Source organism: Neofelis nebulosa, chromosome 14, assembly GCF_028018385.1.
Source record: "Neofelis nebulosa isolate mNeoNeb1 chromosome 14, mNeoNeb1.pri, whole genome shotgun sequence".
NCBI classification, from domain to species: domain Eukaryota; kingdom Metazoa; phylum Chordata; class Mammalia; order Carnivora; family Felidae; genus Neofelis; species Neofelis nebulosa.
Genome location: NC_080795.1, coordinates 68,551,629 through 68,564,324, shown reverse-complemented (window position 1 = coordinate 68,564,324; position 12,696 = coordinate 68,551,629). Strand labels below are relative to the sequence as shown.

The window sequence follows — 12,696 nt, the reverse complement described above, 5'->3', positions numbered from 1 at the left end:
CTTCCTCATGTGGCAGATGCACTCTAGAAGCATCTCTCCCAGCCCCACCATCCCCACACTTGTACCTCACCCTGCAACCCACCCCACAGCCTACAGGGGCTGGGTACCAGCCACACAATTGTGCCAGACATCTTTGATGCCCCATCTCTGTCTCGTCCTCTCGGCCACCATTCTGCCCTGGCTATCGTTGAAGCAACGAGCTTTAGAATCTTTCTTCTGCTGCCTCAGGCACCCCCTGCTTTCTGCCTGGGGCCCCTCACCACAGCAGCTACGTGCTGGAGTCTGCTCAGCCGCTCTGGCCTATGTGCAAACTGGAAATACACGGGACTCAACCCTGCCTGGAAGCTTCATGGCCAGTGGAAGACAGAAATGGTTTTCCATGACTCTAGTGACAATTCCAAGGCAAGAGCCTGCAGGATCAAGATCCATTTGTCCACAGCAGTAACCACCTCAAGAATGCACCCTTAGGATTGGCTTCCCCTCCCTCTACATCCTTTTTCCCAGCCCCTCCACTCTTGATCTCCAGATTACTTCCCCAAATAAATGACCTGCATTTGAGCCCTTGCTGTAGGTTCTGTTTCAGGGGGACCCCAGGGCATGTGAGCCCTTGCCGTAGGCTCTGCTTCGGGGGAACCCCAAGATAGCCCAGCAGACCATGCTTGGCTATTCCCCTGTGGCAACACTTGGCTTATGTGAAACTCCTACATCTTCCCATGCCGCAGGGATGAGGTAGGCTGCCACTGCAGTCCCAGCTCATGGTCCTGCCTATAGGCACCGCAGCTGTGCCTATGCCAGTGAACTCTTCCTGGAGGGGAATTCTCATTCAGACACGAAAGACATGGACAAGAGCTAAGAGGGGGAGATATTTGGTGCCCATGTTTGGGCAGCGTGGCAATCACCCCAGCTTTGTAACCCAGGGAGTCATTCAAATAGGCCAGAGTCCAGAGGTAGCACGTGCCTCATTTCCACACTCCACGCTTCACACAACGAAGCTGAAGGGAAGAGGAGGAAAACGACTTACCCAAGATGACTCCTAGGTTACGGGCAGACGCAGGCAGGACCAGAGGCTTCCCGACTCCCAGGCCAGTGCCTTTCCCACACGGCCGCCACTCTTAGGGGAGGAGCATCGTGCCGTCAGGGCACAAACAAACACTATGAGACTTTATACACAAATGTGTGGATCCTGGTTCTTCTTAGTAGCGGTGTGATCTAGAACAAGTTATTCAAACCTCTCTTGAGCTCAGCTGCTTTACCTGAAAAACAGTTACAATAACGCCTTCCTCATAAGGTCGATGTGCTCAACAGGCATGTGATTGATAGAAATGCTTACAATGATTACATAACCTCTCGAGGCTCTGGGTTTCTTATCTAAGAAATGTTGATAAATCATCTTCAATATTCATATTCCTGGACTTTGGGGAATCACAGTAAGATAATACATAGGAAATCAATTACCTGAGGCCCTAAGACCTGAGAACATTCTCTTGTTGTTGTTACTGCTTCGCCATGGTCAGAAGGTCGGTACCCCAAAATGTTCTTAAGTGGCGGACATAGGTATTCCACAATGAAAAGGTAATTATTGTCCCAGAATTGGGGAAATACTGGTTCTTTTTTAAAGAGATTGACCAAACTGAGGCAATTAAAGTGAAATCCCCCCAAAATGTGACCAGAACCCAGGAAATCACTGACCACAAAAGGGTCCTTTCAAGAGGAAAGTTAATAATTGCCCTATATTCCCCAAAGTGCAATAAACATACCAGTGACCGGATATAAAACAATATACTTTCAACAAACGATCACGAGCTGAAGCCAAGCGCCCATTTGTTTTTTGCGTAAACATACGCACACACACACACACACACACACACACACACACACACACATCTCTGTATGTATACAGAGAGCAATTAAATGACTCGCAGGTGCTGTTACACTAGGCAGTGCTGATAGACCTGGGAACCTCATCCAGGCTCTGTGTTTCTAGAGCTTATCTTCTTTCCACTCTGCCTTGTTTGCTGCCTTGAAGGCATCGGCTGTCTGGTTCTCCTTAGTGACCCACCGCAAAACCCTGAAACCTCAAACCCTGTGATTTGTCCTAGCTGGGAGCAAGGAAGCACAGGTTGGTTTGACCGTGTTAGGCTCCTCACGGGGCTTGAGCGGAGAAGACGGTACCCACGAGGCAGGGGATGGAGTGCGTGGGGGCAGCTCCCAAAGGAGAGAGAGGCTGGTGGGTCCCAGGGACAGGCACACCTAGGAGCTGGTACCTGAGTGGGAGGCACTTCCTGACCTGATGGAAACTGTTCATACGCCTTTGCCTTTGTGGGCAAGCTCCGTCCTTATCAGCGTTCTGTGTCTGAGGAAAAAGTGGCATTTATTGCTATTGATGGTGACGGTCTATACCCTCAAGGGTCACCCCTCTGGTTGTCGTTGACAGCACAAGACCTGGGGCTTGCTCCTGGGTACAAGGAGTTGAGACAGGTCAGTGTCTTAACCCTCAACCCTGCTGAAATTCAGGTGGGGCGAGGATCCTTGGCCACACCTAAAGCCTGATGCTTCTGGTTGGATCTGGAGAGTTCCAGTAATAAGGAGTAGCTCCAGCAAGCAGGGGTTGGAAGGACTTCAGGGGCATGGCGGGTCTGAGGCAAGGGGTCAGAGGTGGTCTTGTGAGTCCTGGTCAAACGAAACACGCTGTTTCCGCCCAGGCCTTCAGCCAGGCCAGACTCAGGTGTAAGCTCCACCAGCCGGTCTTGGGGCCAGCCCTCAGACCTCTGTTCCCCGCCCCCCTACATCCTGAAATGGCCCAAAGGCTCCTACTGTCCCTTCTGTGGTCCTGAACCAGAGAAACTAGAGCGGTACTGACCAGTACTTCGAGACCTGAACAGAACCGAACCAGGCTGCGTTCTGGGTCGCGGGGCTGGAAAGTGGGCAAAGAACAGCCAGGACCGACAGAGGCCCCTGCAACCCAAAGTTCACACTCCGAGCATCTAAGGAAGGCCAGCTTGGGTCTCCCAGCGCTTGAAGCAAACGGAGCGCTCCTTACAATACAGTCACTCCCCTCTTATCCGCGGGGGGAATGTGTTCCAAGACGCCTAAAATTGCAGACAGTACCAAATCTTCTATAGACTGCTTTTCCCTTAAACATACGTACCTATTTGGTATACGTATGTACCTATACGTATTTTGAGGTTTAATTTATCAATTAGGGACAGTAAGAGATGAACAGCAATAACTGATAATAAAATAGAAACCATCATAACAACCTGCCGCAATAAAAGTTACGGGAACGTGGTCGCTCTCTCTCCTTCAAAATCTTATCGTCTTGCACTCACCCTCATCGGGCCGACTTGAGACGATAAAATGACTGTGTGGCGAGAGGAAGCGAGGGGGGCGACTCCGGCTGTGTCGGGGGGGTGGGGCTACCACTGATCTTCCAGTGATTGGTGGGAGGGAGGCTCATCCGCTTCCGGGAGGTGGCTGCCCACCGGTGACGGACAGGGAAAGCGGAACCTGGGGAAGGGAAACCGCGGATAAGCGGGAGTGCGGGAGCACGAAGGACTCAATAGCACCACCTTCTGGCGAGAAGGAAAACTACTGCAGCAGAATTTGAAACCCACCTAGAGAGAAGCAACCCAGCTCAGACCAGGAGGAGCTTCAGAAGTCACGTCCTAGGTCAAGTCTCTCGGTTCACGAAAAGGGAAACTGAGGCCCTGAGAGGAGAGGAGACTTACATACGATGAAACAGATTACCGGTGGCAGGGCTGAAGCTTGAATTTGAGACTCCAAGCCTGTCACTGAAAGAGTTCTGCCTGAGGCTGTAGAAAGCAAACCTTGTTGCTTATAAAGAACTAGGAGATGTAGGGGCGCCTGGGTGGCTCAGTTCGTTAAGTGTCTGACTCTTGATTTCGGCTCAGGTCATGATCTCACGCTTTGTCAGTTCGAGCCCAACGTCAGGGTCTGTGCCTTCAGCGTTCGGATTCTCCCTCTTTATCTGCCCCTCCCCGGCCCAGGCTCTCTCTCTCTCAAAAATAAATAACATTAGAAAAAGAAAGAAATAGGACCTGGAGCTTCATGTCCCCACCACCACTGTGCCAAGCAGCATGCTAATGTAGATTACTGCTGTCTCCACTCTACAACGGGGACTGTGAGCCTGCTCGGGGGTGTCCAAACTCCTGTTCAGGCGTGTTGGTGCCACAGTTCATGTGCTCTGATCACAATGTCATGTTGCCTCCTGGCAGATTCAAAACTGAAGGCTAGAAGATTTCTATTGCAGCCGCCTTCCTGTATCAGTGAAGAATGCATTCACTCGATTTATCCGGAAGCCTGATGTGCACCCCTGAATTAAACAAACAGGGCTTTATCTTGCTCACCTATCAAGTAATGTAGAAGTAAGTGGTTGCTGGCATTTATTCAATAACTCGATAATGTCAAGGCGAGCAGCAGGGCTGTTCTCTTGACTTTTTCTCCTGCTTATCACTCCAAGGTTTCATGAAGCTACTGAATACAAGGCCACAAGAAAGAGGGAAGCGGGAAGCAGTGTCTGTTGCACTTTGCCTTTTTGTCAGGAAAAGCATCATGCTTCCCAGAGCGCTGGGCGGACCCAGAACCCAGTGACAGAGCCGCCCCGTCCACACTGCAGGATGCACCAGGCACTATCAAGGTGCTCTTAGCTAGGAAGATGTGAGGCCCCGATATTGTCACAGAAGCTAACCACATCTGCCATACCATGCTGCCCCCTGAAATCTATAAACCGCCTCAGGCCGCAGCTCACCCTCCATCCCGTCATCCAAATGGTTATCACAGCCTGCGCTGCCCAAAAGTTCCTCTGAAGTCACCTCTTTTGGTTCTGTCTCCTTTATCGGGGTATCATCCGAGGTCTAGCATTCCTCATCTGATCATTTCAATGGTATTGAAAAGTCCCTTTATTATCTGGCCCCCACCTACCTCCCTATCCTTATTTGTCTTCGCTGAAATTGCTGCTGATAAGCAACACCAACATGCACGTGTGCTGTGACTGGTTCCATTCCTTCCCACTCGCCACTGCCCTACCCCCTCCACCATAGCCTACCCAACCCTATCCAACCCCAACAGATCCTCACTCTTAATCCAACATATTTGTTCTCTTCTCATCCTTCAAGATGGCTTAGATGACCATTCCTCCAGGAAGCCTCCTTTGATTCCCACCCCTACCCCGTGTTGGTTACATGACCCTCTGTGCTCCCATAACACCTAGTCATGAATTCCACTCTCATCGAAACACCGGGGGCTCCCAAACCCCAACCCTCAGCCCCATCCTCTCTGTGGGTCTAGATTTAATGGCGTCATGACCTTCCTCTATCAATTGGGAATACATTCACTCACTTTATCAGAAAGCCTGATGGACACCACTGAATTAAATGAACAGGGCTTAATCTTGCTCACATATCGAGTAATCCGGAGGCACATGGTTGCTGGAATTCATTCAATGGCTCGATAATGTCAGGGCCAGGAGCAAGGTTGTTCTTCTGACTCTTTGAGAAGGGCCAATAGTAATACTCTCTTCCCTGCCCAGTTCTGAATTAATTGAGAAATAACTTGTAGAAAATCAATACATAATCTTTTCACTGATAAAAAAAAAAAACGTGACACTGGGGAATATACATTACAAATCTGAGCGAGCGAGATTCCTAATCCCGCGGCCCAGAGTTAGACAGATGCAATCCATTCGTCTGCTTCATGAGACTGAAGCTGCTTCCAGGTCCGTGCCAGCTCCGCCCCTGCCGACCTTGTCTCCCAGCACCCTGTTCTCAGGCTGTGTGTCCGTGTCTGTGACCCCAGCATAGTAAACCCATGCATCTTGCTCCCTGCGTTTCCAGAGCGACCACTCTGGTTTGCCCCTCCTCTCTGCCTGCTCCCTGTGCTACAACCAGAGTGGTCTTCCTGAAAACCGGATCTAATCACGTCACTCCACGGCTCCTAATCATCCAGAGGAAAAAGTGCCTTTCAGCTTAGCATGGCGTGTGGATCCGACTTCCACCTTGCCCAGAGCCCCTCACCTTCACCCACCCCAGCCGCATCTCCTGTGGTCGAGCCACACCAGGCTCCCTGGACACGCATGCCCTTTCTTGCCTCATCCTCTTAGCACTTGTTATTCCCTTAGCCTGAACAAAACATCCCCTTTGGTCTGCCTTCCATATACAATCCTGTCCATCCTTTAAACTAAGCAAAGTTGGGGGCGCCTGGGTGGCTCAGTCGGTTGGGCGGCCGACTTCGGCTCAGGTCATGATCTCGCGGTCCATGAGTTCGAGCCCCGCGACGGGCTCTGTGCTGACAGCTCAGAGCCTGGAGCCTGTTTCAGATTCTGTGTCTCCCTCTCTCTGACCCTCCCCCGTTCATGCTTTGTCTCTCTCTGTCTCAAAAATAAATAAACGTTAAAAAAAATTTTTTTAAATAAATAAATAAACTAAGCAAAGTTGGGGGCGCCTGGGTGGCTCAGTCGGTTGAGCGTCCGACTTCGGCTCAGGTCATGATCTCGCGGTCCGTGAGTTCGAGCCTGCGTCGGGCTCTGGGCTGATGGCTCAGAGCCTGGAGCCTGCTTCTGATTCTGTGTCTCCCTCTCTCTCTGACCCTCCCCCGTTCATGTTCTGTCTCTGTCTCAAAAATAAATAAAACTTTAAAAAAAAAAAATTAAACTAAGCAAAGTTGGGGCACCTGTGTGTCTCAGTCGGTTAAACATCCAACTCCCGGTTTCATCTCAGGGCATGATCTCACTGTGCATGGGTTCAAGCCCCACAGCAGGCTCTGTGCTGAATGTGCAGAACCTGCTTGGGATTCTTTCTCTCTCCCTCTCTCTCTGCCTCTTACCTGCTTGTGCTCTCCCTCTCTCTCTCTCACGATAAATAAATATACTTTAAAAAATGTTTTTAAAAAAACTAAATAAAGTCTTTCTCCTCTGTGAAGGCTTCTCGCACATTATTGGTCCTCTGATAATTAACTGGAATATAGCAGGCGCTCAAAAAAGGCTTACAGAATGGAGGCGATGTTGAAGGCAACTGGATGAATCGATGAACTTGTGACCCAACTAGATGATAAATTTTCTGCAGGCAGGAGCCATGCCCTATGCTTTTTCATCTCTTGCCAGAGACAAAAATGAGGAGAAAGACGAGGATGATGACAAGTCCACACACAACGAGAAGGACCGCCCTGAATCAGCAGCCCGCTTGGCCCTCATCTTTCTCCCGGATGTCCGGTACCTCTGAGAAGGCTCTCCAATCTCCCTGATCTGTTGAGAGAAGTACCTGATAACATGTCAGAGCAATGTTTTTGCAAATAGAAAATGCTCTCCGAACGGTTTCATCCCCGGGGGCAGTCCCTGGCTTTGAACGGAAGTGGCTGTCTAACCACTTTAGCAAAGACCTGTGTTCTGGAACACACCCAGGGCGATACCTTGTCATCTGCTAAAAGGCTTCGGAGCAAGAAAACATCCCCGGTGAGAGAAATATGGGCAACGTCAAAATTGCCAGCAGCGATGAAGCCCTGACTGCCACCCTCTCCCTGGACACGGTGTCTGGTTGAATCTTATTCTCCTGTTATTTGAGACACGGCTTAAGGATGGGGTCCCTGCAAGACAGAGTGCTCCTTTGTCTCTGTTGCTGGGGTGCTGGTCTCCCTATGGGCGGAGCTCTGCAGTGTCCCCTGTGGTAAAGATCGGGTTCCGGCCCCAGGCCCCAGCTCCGACATTGACCAGCTGTACTGTATGTTCCTGAAAAAAAATTATTCACGTCTCTGAGCCTCAGTTTCCCTTTTTATCTCCATGTCTCCGGAAGGCATCTCTGTTCTCTTCATCTTTCAAATCTATGCAATAAAATGTATTTCTTCCCCTTGGGGCACCGGGGTGACTCAATCAGTTAAAGCCTCCGACTTCGGCTCAGGTCATGATCTCACCGTTCAGAATTCGAGCCCCACATTGTGCTCTGTGCTTGCAGCTCAGAGCCTGGAGCCTGTTTCAGATTCCGTGATTCCCTCTCTCTCTCTCTCTGCCTCTTCCCCATTCACACTCTGTCTGTCTGTCTGTCTGTCTCTCTCTCTAAAATAAACTTTAAAAAAAAATGTATTTCTTCCCCTCACTCACTCAGCTCTGGCTACACTGGCCTTTGTGCTGTTTCTAACACATTCCAAGCACCTACCTCAGGACCTTAACGCTGGCTTTCTTTCTCCAGATAGCAAGGTGGCTTTCTCTTCATGGCCTTTCAGTCTTTGCTGATCATTCTGCCAATAACTGCAACCCCACCCCAACTCCCTGGCATTTCCTGCCTCTTCTTCCTGGTTTATTTTTCTCCATAGTACTTGCCACCTTCTAAAATACTATGTCATTTGCTCACTTATCAGGTCTGCCTGTTTCCCACCTCCTACCCCATTGCAGTGGAAGATCTAGAAGGCAGAGATTTGGTCATTCTATTCACTGTTTAGAACAGTGCCTGGCACATAGTAGGGGCTCAAAAATATCTGTTGAATGAGTAAATAATTTCAACACGTGTTTATTGAGCACCTACTATGTATCAGGCTCTGGGATGTAGAAATGAATAAGACAGCTCCTCAAGATGCTAAGCATCTGGTAAGAGAGACAAATAGGGGAATATATGTATGGTTCATAGCTCATCAATGAAACAGGTGCCGAAATGGGGGGGGGATGGTGGGATCAGGGGTAATTTAGAGGAAGAACTAGCTTGTTCTCTTGGGAGGAGGTAAAAGATAGAGGATTGCTGAAGGACTGACTTCTTCCCTGAGTCTGGAAGCATAAAAAGCATTTCCTAGGGTTGGAGGAGCAGGAAGGCTGTTCCAAGGCAGAAACTTTGTTTCAGAAAACACCAAAGGCAAGACTCTCATATGCTCAAAACTTCCCATCGTGAGCAGAAGTGTATGCCTCTTATCGTGTTCAATGGGTGTTGAATGAATAAAAATGTATGTGTGTCCATATGTACGTGTGCATGTTGCACACACACACACACACACACCCTACTGGTTCTGTTTCTCTAGAAAACACTGTTACAGGGTTGGCATCTTAGAAGATGGCATCTTCTAGTCGTACCACTCTATATGCCCAAGGTGCTATGGTGTTACGCTAAAACCTTCTTCCCCACAAAAGAATCTCCCAACAGCCCAAAAAGAAATTCTACCATTATAACCTTCTCTGAGGAAGAGATTCTTCTCAGAAGGCTCAGCGAAAATGCACATTTGCAGACGAAGCTGCGGTCTTGAGCTACCGAGACAGGTTGTTTTGTTAAATACTTGAGCTGGCATCTGGAAATAAGCAGCGTGCCGAGAAGATGTACAGACAGGTATATCGTCGTGGAGACCGCCATGGCATAGAGTAAGGGTGGCAAACCAGTCTGCCCACCACCTGCTTTGCGTGGCCTACAAGCTAAGAAAGCTCTTGACATTCTTAGATGGTCGAGAGAGGGGAGGCAAGGGGAGGAATCCAAGGAAGAATACTATTTCACCACATGTGAAAATTACATACGGTTCACCTTTCCATTTCCATCGGTAGGGTTTTACGGGAACAGAGCACGCTCATTTGTTAACCTACAGTCCACAGCTACTCTCATATACAACAGCAGAGTTGAGTAGTTGCGACAGAGACGGTATAAAGGCTAAAACATTTATCATCGGAAGACTTAGAAATGCATGGCTGCGAACTTGTCTTTGGTAAATAACACTAGCTCAGAAGCTACCAAAGGTTAATAATCAGGGCAGACGAAGCTACCCCTCTATAGGCTCACTAGCAAGTTATTTGAAGGCAGAACTCGGACCAGAGGGTCTCTGTGATGGTTAATTTTATGCGTCGACTTGGCTATAGGTCATGGTATCCAGGCATCTGGCCAAGTATCGGTCTAAATGCTGTGAAGGTATTTTTTTAGATGAGATTAACATTTAAGTCAGTAGACTTTGAGTCAAGCACCTCACACTCCTAGGGTGGGCCTCATGCAATCAGTTGAAGGCCTTAAGAGAAAACAGACTGAGATTCCCTAAGGAAGTGGGAATTCTGCCAGTAGACTGCCTTCAAACTCGGGCTGCAACATCAACCCATCCCTGGGTCTCCAGCCTGCTGGCCTCCTCTGAATATTTTGTGTGAATAAACAATAGAATGTATGTGTGTCCATATGTACGTGTGCATGTTGTACACACACACACACACACACCCTACTGGTTCTGTTTCTCTAGAAAACACTGTTACAGTTTCCAAGAGGAAGTTTTTGAGCAGGAGGTGAGTCGCTCTTTTGTCTTCTCATAAGACCTATTGTTTCATTTTATGTAGATGCGATATCGGAAAATGAGGGAGAGGAAAGGATTTTTCAACAGAAAAAGAAGAAAAAGAAAAGGAAGAAAGTGGCCAGTGGCCAAAAAGGCCCTGTGTCCATTCAGCTTCTCTGAGAAACCGACGTGGACAGGGAGTCAGCAGCATGATAGACCTGTAGAGGGGATGATGTTGTCTGTGAGAGAGCTGTGGAGGGGACAGTGTTGTACACAGAAGGTAGAAGGAACAGGAGTAGGCAGATAAAGGCTCCCGACCGTGATGCTGGTCTGACGTCTAGGAAGGGAGAGGGGAGACGAAAGAAAACTGCGAAGGGAGAGCTTCCCTGCAGCACAGCTCAGAACTTTTCACCCAGCCCAGTGGGAAGCTCCAGTGCAAAGACGGTCTGGAGAACTGTCCAGCCCTGGGCAGTCATGGCAACCCTCGGAGCCCCACCTCGCTCAGGCAGTGGGTCCTGAGGGCCCTGCCACCAGCAGCTGACTGCGCCGCTCTGGGTGGCTCTCTCCTGAAGGGATATTTAAGCAGACTCCTACCTGGCTGCCTCAAGGCCTCACAGGGCTCTCTACTTGCATGGATGGTTGGAGAGGTTAAACAGAGAATGGACACTGGATCCACACTCTGTCGTTCTTCTTTATGGGTCCAAAATCTTACCCGACCAAATACTAAACTATTAATATACTTTTAGGAAAGGCACGTGGAACAAAAGCATTGCCCCATAATGTGAACTATTTCTGATATGATAATCATGGAGGACAGATGCTGTGGTTGCCCCAGCACCTCCTTGGAGACTCACATCTCTGTCATTCTCAGTATTGTTGTTCTGGTGGCACCGTCCACAGGGCTTCAGGAGGGCAGGTCTCCTCTGCCTGGAGGAGCAGGACATTTCAGCCTCAGGCTGAGCGAGGAGTTGAGAGAGAAGATCATGATCATTGCCAGGAAAATCAAAGCGCTGTCGAGAAAACAGTCAAAAAGTAGGTGTTCCTGGGGCTCTGGGATCGTTGGCTGTATAGGCAAAGCAAGCATGGCGATATCTTGGCCATCTATATGCCGAGGGACCCCCAGAACTGGGAAACAGTAAGGAGTGGGGCTGAGAGAGGCAGAGACCTAAGGCCAAGCTAGCAACTTTTTACAGAAAGGGAGGCAAACCCGAGCTTATCACAAACAAATTTTCATTGAAAACATGCATGTTTCCTCTGGAAGAAAACTGAAATCAGAAAGTAGGTTCTAGAAAGAGTAGTAAACGAGGAAATTGGTCTTCTTAAAAAGTGGGCAAAGCTAAGCCAGCACTTGCAAGTCAATAATAAATCAATTATTCGATTAAACCCAAGTAATTAATTTGGGATAAAAACAAGGTTGAATGTGAATAACGGACAATAGTAACATGGGAGTTCAAAGGAAGGACGCTAGGGACACAGTAATCCAAGGTCCTTGCGTTTTCCAGGAGTTTAGAGACATCGTTTAACATTAGACTTGTTTAGTTATGATGTATGTTAAAATTAAAGGAAACCAAAAAAAAAAAAAAACCTTCAGGTAACTAAAACACAGGAAAAGGGATGAAGGGAAGAAGCATAAAAAATGTCAAACAGAGAGCACAAAATAAAGTGATAGGACTAAATCCAAATATATCAATAACCTAAATAAATATAGACTAAACCCTCCAGTAAAAATAAAAGTAGTTATCGAGTCTGGGGCAGGAAGCATGTAAGATAAGTCTGGAATATATTCTTATACCAGAGAGCAAAGAAGTTATCAAAGATGACACGTGTCAGGTCAAAAGGATTATATAAATATAATAGCCCACACCAAGAGGCTCTCATTGTTCAAAGATGGGACAATTTGCGCATCAGTAAAAGGTAGTGACAGTCACTACAACTGAGGAAAATACAAAAACGATATTTGCATTTTCAAAACACATAAAGTATAATAGCAAATAGACCAGCCAATAAGTGCAATGGAGAGAAATACATCAAATATATCATGATGGTAACTTTTAAATGGTTATATTTAAGGAAATAAATTAATTTGTTCAAGCTAGTAAATGAAAGGAAGAAAATCAAACATTTATCCTGCCTTTCCTGTAGAAACAATACCTCAGGGCAACCAAATAATTGGGTAGGGAAATTTCTTCTTATGGAAGAATCTCAGATAATAAATGGGAAAAGGTTATGGAACTAGAATTATTTTAAAAAGGAAGATAGAATAGGGGTGCCTGGGTGACTCAGTCAGTCGAGCATCTGACTCAGGCTCAGGTCATGATCTCACTGCTCATGAGTTTGAGCCCCACATCGGGCTCACTGCTATCAGGGCAGAGCCCGCTTTGGATCCTCTGTCCCCCCCCTCTCTCTGTCCGTCCCCCACGTGCACTCTCTCTCTCAAAAATAAATAAACTTGGGGAAAAAAAGGAATAT

General features: G+C 48.0%; 1 long non-coding RNA gene across 1 annotated transcript; it reads right to left on the bottom strand.

Annotated features, from left to right (window-relative positions):
• Nucleotides 1-1,027: 1,027 nt before the first annotated feature.
• LOC131495056 (uncharacterized) lies at nucleotides 1,028-11,230 on the bottom strand. Its single transcript, XR_009253736.1, has 3 exons — nucleotides 11,082-11,230; nucleotides 3,330-3,507; nucleotides 1,028-1,253 (listed from the first exon to the last, which is right to left on the bottom strand). It is a non-coding gene; the product is annotated as an uncharacterized LOC131495056 (long non-coding RNA).
• Nucleotides 11,231-12,696: the final 1,466 nt, after the last annotated feature.